Below are 9,521 nucleotides of genomic sequence, written 5' to 3' on the forward strand. Positions count from 1 at the left end.
ATTTATTCCTATACATCCTCACCAGAGGGTCAGGTAGTCCATTCAGAGGTATAAGTGGGGTTGTTACTCCTCCTTGCTCTCATGTGGGCGTATAGTCCTAGCGTAAGCAAGAGAGAATCTGGTCTGAAGTTTGCATGTGTGTTTTGGATTCTGTGAGTGTGACAAGAATATAAATTAAATGGTGCCATTTGGAGCTGCAGCAAAATTAGAGTGCTCCAAAAAGTTATAAAAAACAAACCTCTGGATATTGTTTCTTTTGGCTTCTTATACTAATAAAACAAAACAAAAAAACTTACTTGAAAATCCTGTTTCCAGAGTTGCTGACCCTTCATCACTTTTCTCTTCCCTCCCTCCCCCCTTCCAGTCTCTGCTTAAGCTTCCCGTACCCACATAAAACAAAGCATATTCAGAACAAGATTGTGGAACAGTGATATGTCATATTCAGGCTAACCTCTTCTTTCATTGGCTTCTGTGCTCATAGCCATTCTTTACATCTAACTGAGTCAGTAGCCTTTATTTGTAATGGTTAATTTTGGACTATTCTTGATCAAAACATTGAATTGCCATGTCTGGGCTTGTGATTAAGAACAAATTTATAGCGAGAACAGCAGCTTCCTGCAGTAGTTTTAAGGTTTCCCCCACCCAAATCTGGTCAGTGGATCAGAGAGTCTGTTGTCTTCTGCTGCTGCTTTGCTATTAAAGTTTGTCAGTGAGCAAGGATTAAAATTAAGACAATGAGTGTACCAGGAATTCCATCACGATGTTTGTGGTGACGTTTCTTTAAATATGTAGCGGCAGGCATTCTGCAGAAAGGTTGTGGACAAAAGCACAGCAGTGAAAAAGAGGGCCTTTCAGGATAATTTTGTTCTCTTCAGTCTAAAAGTTCCTTCATCAGTTTTATAATAAAATGACTGATTCTTTGCCACTGTCACATGACAGTGTCAGAAGTTGACTCACTTTGAACCAACATAATTAAGAGGGTGAAAAAGCCACCAAAGTTCAACCCTTCACCAGACTTTAAGACAATAGAATGGTCTATCAGTCCGGAACACATCACCAAATCCCAAACCACCAGGAAGTTTAACACAGAGGCAAAGTGCAAGTTGGCCTGTTAATTCATGCAATTAGGAACAAGATTGAAATCTATATGGTAAAATTCCAGGATTGTCATCTGTCTGTGTGGCACTCTGAAATCCAGTTCCAAGTAAGTGTGAAGCAACAGAAACAACTACAAGCATGGCTGAAAGCTCCTTTTGTTCAGAATATCACTAGGTTTAATTTTTGCTGGGATTCACAGTCTGTTGCCATCCAATTTTTAAGTTCACGGCCATTTTGACTTTACAAAATTAGACCAGTGTGGTGTACAGGTACAGTAAGGCATGTATCTATGCCAGGCCAAGAGTGCTAGACCATTGTGATATCAGAGGTAACTCAATCAATCACCACCCTTCCTCTACAGCAGTGTTTCCCAAACTTGGGACGCCGCTTGTTCAGGGAGAGCCCCTGGTGGGCCCGGCTGGTTTGTTTACCTGCCATGTCCGCAGGTTCGACCGATTGCGGCTCCCACTGGTCGTGGTTCGCCGCTCCAGGCCAGTGGGGGCTGCGGGAAGGGTGGCCAGCTCCCCCATTGGCCTGGAGCGGAGAACCGCAGCCAGTGGGAGCTGCGATCGGCCGAACCTGTGGACGCGGCAGGTAAACAAACCAGCCCGGCCCGCCATGGGCTTTCCCTGAACAAGCGGAGTTCCAAGTTTGGTAAGCACTGCTCTACAGGTAACTTGCATTCAGTGGTTTCATTGGTTGTATGAGGGAGATTGCACAGAGCTGGAGAAGCTGGCCTACTTGATATAGTTCTTCAAAACCACCTACACAATAATCTCAAACACACACAGTCCCTCACCACAGACAGCACACACCCCTCATTTTCTCCCAAACCCCCTGTGCCCCTCCCCAACCCCACTCACCTAAGTCATCACTTTACAGGTTCTTATAGCCAACTGCCCAGGAAGTAGGGCAGCTCTGAGAGATACCTGCCCAGGTTGTTGACTGCCTCACACCCAACACAACCACTATCCACAATAACTTCAAATACACACAGCCATAAAACCAGCACACACATTACCCAAACACTTACAGAAAACCATAAGCTTGAGCAGCAAAGCTGCTGGTCAGCACTACTTATGTATAAATCATTTGTCTTCACAGACAGAGAACATCAGAATAATTATATCATTCTTAAAATGTCAGAGCATTTCATTTCAGAAAGGAATCGAATACAAGAATGGGCATGCTTTTATCAGAAGGTGCAGAGTCCCAAGGAAAATGTGTGGAATCCTTTATAAGGGTCCCTATATGAACAAGCAAAGCACTGTAACTCAGCAGACATAATGGAAAACACAGCCCATACCCAATCACCTAGTAGCTAGGATTTTAAACAAGGAACATTCATAATTGCCACAGTGAGTGTCTGAGCTAACTGGAACAGGCATTGTACCTGGCATGACATTCTGAGTTATGGAATATGCAAGGCATCCAGCAAGGAAATATCGGAAATATATTAGCACAATGCTTGAAATAGCAAAGATAAAATTCCCATGAAAAAAAGTTAAGCACAATTAAAAATGACTCAATATAACGTAAGCGGAAATGTGGCAGGTGTGAGAACAGAAAACATAGGACAGATGAAGTCTGCCCAGCCATTAGAACCACGTACACTTTTATATGTAATATAAGTCTTCTCAGGTAACTAGTACCCAATCCTGAATATGGACAGGATATGTTGTAAGAATTTTCAATGGCCACTACTAGTTGATCTACTTGTATTAAAATCTAGACAGTTTGTTCAGAGAAAGGAAGTCGCATAATATGAGGCACTCTTCATCCACACAGAAGGATGGTCCATGCTTAAAGAGCTTGCAATCTAAGTTTTCATTGAAAAAAGGAGTCTAGAAAGAGAATGGTTTCAGAGTAACAGCCGTGTTAGTCTGTATTCGCAAAAAGAAAAGGAGTACTTGTGGTTAGTCTCTAAGGTGCCACAAGTACTCCTTTTCTTTTTAGAAAGAGAATGAATCAATTGAACTATGAAAATACAGAATAACATGACTGACTGCAGACGTGTGTAACTGTAATGGTCTTCACTTGTGGGGTGTGTTGCCTAGTGGTCAGGGATTAGGCCCTTCAACATGCCAAGGGCGGGGGGCGGGGAGGGGGGGCTGATAGGGGAGCCCAGGCCTTCCCATTCCACCAACCTCTGGGCCAAGGCCACGTGAGGTCAACCCAAGGGTCTGACACCCAGAAATGCCTTAAGGCTGCCCTCTTTGGGCCACTTCCTAGCACCCTGCTATTGTCGAAAGTTCACAGTCTATTGCAGGAAACTATGAAGGGTGTCAGTTCACCTCTTGGCACCTCTTCACATCTGGATGTGGTAGCCCTCTCACTCTTGGGGCAGCGGCTGTCTCCTCTTGTGCCTTGGACCTCCAGACAGGTCAGTTCCAAATCTTTCCCTTTCCAGGGTAGGCCATAAACAAAGCACGGGGAATCAACACAAATAAACTGGGTTAGCGGTGAGAGGGGGAAATGCCTTCCTCTCTGAGTATAACAGAAGCACGTCTCCCGCGCATCCGCTCAAGGAGGAACCTTCAGGCGGTTGCTGAGGGAGAGATCCTGCCTTCCCCCTCAGCCCTTTTCTCAGGAGCTACAAGGTAAAGGTCCTTTCTCTTTCCCAGTCTGCCCACAAGTGGGCTGTTCTGCTCCCTCCTCTGTTCCAGTCTCTGCATCTCTTGCATGTGTGGCGGGGCAGGGATGGATGAGCCCAGAACAGTTCCTTAAGCCCTTGTTGCCCAGTGTGGGCTTTGTATACCCCATCACTGTAACTCAGAGTAGTTGGCCCAATGTAGAACAAGACAGGATTAAAGTTTGCATTGCTCAGCATACTCCTCCGCAGATTTTCTGGCTGAGAATTGATTTACCGCTTTTTACCAATGTCCAGAAGAATAATTCCATTTCATGTGTAAAATGTATGATTTTGACAATACCTTTGGAAACGTTCAGCGCAAAATCCATTCCTAGGACTAATTTGTATTTCATGGGTTGTACAGACCATATGACACATGAGGTTGCCTGTCATGTTGCCACTGCTTTTCCATGAAATATCTGTTTCTTTGATGTAGAAGTAATAGCAGCAGTGTATCTGAAGCTAGGTTATTCCACAGAGCAGAACCTTCATGTCAAGTCTTTCCAAGATCAAACACAAGAAGATGATTTATGGCCATGTATTTCCAGGGCTATTGGAATATGAGGCAATACATGTGTATTTCCTAACTACATCTTTCATTGGCTAGGGCTTTTGCGATTTATGACCAGTCTACAGTGAATTTTTCTGTACCTAGTTTTACGTACTTGATTTTCTCATAGCAAGGGGTGGAGCCAGTACTTATGGACATATTTGATTCAATGATAGTGGTTATTAACAGCCATCAGTATACACTTAAGTAATTCAAGTAAAGGTCATGATTAGGCATAACAAATATAGCACGGAAGGGAGGGAGTCATTCACATCTGAGACTATAAAAAACTCTGCAGGCTACCTGTTGCAGTTAGTCAACTTAATGGCATAGTGTTATTTCTTAGGGCTCTTCTACTTTGGCCATGATGGAGTGTTGCAGGATGCTGTAGTGTTTAATTTCTTACAGAAACCAAGTTTAAGGTTCAATGGTCCTTCCTTTTTCACATCTTTGGAAGATTATTCAGTTTACTTAACGATGAATTTCAACAGGAAGTTTTCATATTGTGGAGACACAAATTAAACAGTAAATGTCATAAAATTAGATAGGAAGCACACAAATTGAGTCCAGCAATGATTTATTATGCATATTTCAAATGGAAGTATTAAGGTCTGTTTGTAAATGAGGTAGGAAATTTTATAAACACCAAATGGTATGTTTGTAAAATTGTCACTGAAGATCCATTTATTGGTACTTTCTTTAAAGCTGCTTCATGGCAAAAAGTCTCAGTCTAGTCAAAGTGAATTAAAGGCATAATATGACACTTTTTTGAAATGTATATTATAAAACATATCAGAGTTAACTCTTCTCAAAGGTTGCTTAACCTTGCTTCAGAGTGATGCTGATGAGCAGAATTTTCACTTCAGTAGGTTTCTAGATAGGATATCTCTACATTATCTTCATATTTCAGCCAAAAGACCAACCAAATTATTAATATAATTTGCTTGACTAAATGGGCAAGCAAGCCAGAACAACACAGGAGTTCAGCAAGGCACAGTCTAATATACCCCAATGAACAATTTATAAAACAGTTTATTTAAAATAACAAGATCTATATTCTAGGTTTAAAGCTTGCTTGGATTTTCCAATTTGCAATAATTGTAAAACCAGGGAAATCTTCTTATCTTCATAACCTCCGTCAACTTGAAAAATAGCATATGTTAAACCTTTTTAGATACCAGCCTATGACTAACCTGTATTGTGAGCTCATTACTTTTATTGTAATAGCTTTTATTGTAAGAGACTTCCCCTGTCATTAAAGTAACAAATGTTTGTCACCTTGTTGTGGGGTGATTAGCCTGGCAAAATCTGCTAAATACGATTACTACTCCCAAATGTGTTGTATGCTATTAGAAACTAATAGCAATATGAGTCTATGAATAATCAGGTTGAAGGAGAACCAGAACACATTGTAGAATAAAATCATATAATAAAAATGAAGCACCAATCAAATGAATTAGAATGGCACTAAAGTTGTCTTATATCTAGGGCCCTACCAAATTTACGATTGTGAATTTCATGATATCAGATATTTAAATCTGAAATGTCACAGTGTTGTAATTGTAGGGGCCCTGACCCAAAAAGGAGTTGTGGCGGGCTGGGGGGGGGGAGGGGGCTTGCAAGGTTATTGTTGGGAGGGTTGCAGTACTGCTACCCTTACTTCTGCACTGCGGCTGGCAGTGTTGCTGCCTTCACAGCTGGGCTCCTGGCCAGCAGCTGCTGCTCTCCAGCCACCCAGCTCTGAAAGCAGAGCTGCCGCCAGCAGCAGCGCAGAAGTAAGGGTGGCAGGGTATGGTATTGCTGGCGGGGTGCTGCCTGCAGAGCTGTCCCACCCAGTAGCCTAGCTCCAAAGGCAGCGCAGAAGTAAGGTTGGCAATACTGCACCCCCCCAATATAACTTTGTGACCCTGCTGCAACTCCCTGTTGGGTCAGGACCCCCAATTTGAGAAAAGCTGGTCTCCCCCGTGAAATCTGTATAGTTGGGGTAAAAGCACACAAAAGACCAGATTTCACAGTTTGTGACATGTTTTTCATGGCTGTGAATTTGGTAGGGCCCTACCTCTATCTGAGTCCTGGGGGGTAACATCAGAATTCCCTATGTTTTAAATCTGCTCTAAGGGGGTCTTTTCCCAAATTTATATTCCCAAAATTATATTCTCCATCACAGTGAATTCTTAACTAGGCCCTGGTCTACACTAGGAGTTTAGGTCGAATTTAGCAGCATTAAATCAATGTAAACCTGCACCCGTCCACACGATGAAGCCCTTTTTTTCCATTTAAAGGGCTCTTAAAATCGATTTCCTTAATCCACCTGTGACAAGTGGATTAGCACTTAAATCGGCCTTGCCGGGTCGAATTTGGGGTACTGTGGACGCAATTAGACGGTATTGGCCTCCGGGAGCTATCCCAGAGTGCTCTATTGTGACCGCTCTGGACAGCACTCTCAACTTAGATACACTGGCTAGGTAGACAGGAAAAGGCCCGCAAACTTTTGAATTTCAATTTCCTGTTTGCATGGTCACCTGCAGCTTGCCACACTGGCCAGAGCTCATCAGCAGAGATGACCATGCAGAGCTCATCAGCAGAGGTGACCATGATGGAGTCCCAGAATCGCAAAAGAGCTCCAGCATGGACCGAACGGGAGGTACGGGATCTGATCGCTGTATGGGGAGAGGAATCCGTGCTATCAGAACTCCGTTCCAGTTTTCGAAATGTCAAAACATTTGTCAAAATCTCCCAGGGCATGAAGAACAGAGGCCATAACAGGGACCTGAAGCAATGCTGCGTGAAACTTAAGGAGCTGAGGCAAGCCTACCAGAAAACCAGAGAGGCAAATGGCCACTCCGGGTCAGAGCCCCAAACATGCCGCTTCTATGATGAGCTGCATGCTATTTTAGGGGGTTCAGCCACCACTACCCCAGCCGTGTTGTTTGACTCCTTCAATGGAGATGGAGGCAACACAGAAGCAGGTTTTGGGGATGAAGAAGATGATGATGTTGAAGTTGTAGATAGCTCACAGCAAGCAAGCGGAGAAACTGGTTTTCCCAACAGCCAGGAACTGTTTCTCACCCTGGACCTGGAGGCAGTCCCCCCCCGGACCCCCCCAAGGCTGCCTCCCAGACCCGCCAGGCAGAGAAGGGACCTCTGGTGAGTGTACCTTTTAAAATGCTATACATGGTTTAAAAGCAAGCATGTTTAATGATTAATTTGCCCTGGCATTTGCAGCTCTCCCAGATGTACTCCCAAAGCCTTTGCAAAAGGTTTCTGGGGAGGGCAGCCTTATTCCACCCACCATGGTAGGACACTTTACTACTCCAGACCAGTAGCATGTACTCAGGAATCATTGTAGAAAAAGCATTGCAGTGTATGTTTGCTGGCGTTCAAACAACATCCGTTCTTTATCTCTCTGTGTTATCCTCAGGAGAGTGATATCATTCACGGTCACCTGGTTGAAATAGGGTGCTTTTCTTAAGGTGACATTCAGAGGTGCCCGTTCCTGCTGGGCTGTTTGCCTGTGGCTGAACAGAAATGTTCCCTGCTGTTAGCTGGGGGGGAGGGTGAGGGGCTAGCCACGTGGTGGGGGAGGGGGCAAAATGCGACCTTGGAATGAAAGCACATGTGCTGTGTATGTAATGTTAACAGCAAGGTTTACCGTGAAAGAGTGTAGCCATTGTTCTAGAAATGTGTCTTTTTAAATACCACTGCCTCTTTTTTTTTCTCCACCAGCTGTATGTGTTTCAATGATCACAGGATCTTCTCCTTCCCAGAGGCTAGTGAAGATTAGAAGGTGAAAAAAACGCACTCGTGATGAAATGTTCTCTGAGCTCATGGTGTCCCCCCACACTGATATAGCACAGATGACTGCGTGGAGGCAGACAATGTCAGAGTGCAGGAAAGCACAATATGACCGGGAGGAGAGGTGGCGGGCTGAAGAGAGTAAGTGGCAGGCTGAAGAGAGTAAGTGGTGGGCTGAAGAGAGGGCTGAAGTTCAAATGTGGTGGCAGCATGATGAAAGGAGGCAGGATTCAATGCTGAAGCTGCTGGAGGATCAAACCAATATGCTCCAGCATATGGTTGAGTTGCAGGAAAGGCAGCAGGAGCACAGACTGCCACTACAGCCCCTGTGTAACCAACTGCCCTCCTCCCCAAGTTCCATAGCCTCCTCACCCAGATGCCCAAGAATGCGGTGGGGGGCCTCCGGCCACCCGGCCACTTCACCCCAGAGGATTGCCCAAGCAACAGAAGGCTGGCATTCAATAAGTTTTAAAGTTTTAAACTTTTAATGTGCTGTGTGGCCTTGTCCTTCCCTCCTCCACCACCCCTCCTGGTGCTTCTCTCCTCCACCACCCCTCCTGGGCTACCTTGGTAGTTATCCCCCTATTTGTTTGATGAATTAATAAAGAATGCATGAATGTGAAGCAACAATGACTTTATTGCCTCTGACAGTGGTGATTGAAGGGAGGAGGGCAGGGTGGTTAGCTTACAGGGAAGTAGAGTGAACCAAGGGGCGGTGGGTTTCATCATGGAGAAACAAACAGAACTTTCACACCGTAGCCTGTCCAGTCATGAAACTGGTTTTCAAAGCTTCTCTGATGCGCACCGTGCCCTCCTGTGCTCTTCTAACTGCCCTGGTGTCTGGCTGCGCATAACCAGCGGCCAGGCGATTTGCCTCAACCTCCCACTCCTCCATAAATGTCTCCCCCTTACTCTCACAGATATTGTGGAGCACACAGCAAGCAGTAATAACAGTGGGAATATTGGTTTCGCTGAGGTCTAATCGAGTCAGTAAACTGAGCCAGCGCGCCTTTAAACGTCCAAATGCACATTCTCCCACCATTCTGCACTTGCTCAGCCTGTAGTTGAACAGCTCCTGACTACTGTCCAGGCTGCCTGTGTACGGCTTCATGAGCCATGGCATTAAGGGGTAGGCTGGGTCCCCAAGGATAATTATAGGCATTTCAACATCCCCAATGGTTATTTTCTTGTCTGGGAATAAAGTCCCTTCGTACAGCTTTTGAAACAGACCAGAGTTCCTGAAGATGTGAGCATCATGTACCTTTCCCGGCCATCCCACGTTGGTGTTGGTGAAACGTCCCTTGTGATCCACCAGTGCTTGCAGCACTATTGAAAAGTACCCCTTGTGGTTTATGTACTTGCCGGCTTGGTGCTCCAGTGCCAAGATAGGGATATGGGTTCCGTCTATGGCCCCACCACAGTTAGGGAATCCCATTGCAGCAAAGC

Source organism: Lepidochelys kempii, chromosome 3 (assembly GCF_965140285.1).
Source record: "Lepidochelys kempii isolate rLepKem1 chromosome 3, rLepKem1.hap1, whole genome shotgun sequence".
In the NCBI taxonomy this organism is placed as follows: domain Eukaryota; kingdom Metazoa; phylum Chordata; order Testudines; family Cheloniidae; genus Lepidochelys; species Lepidochelys kempii.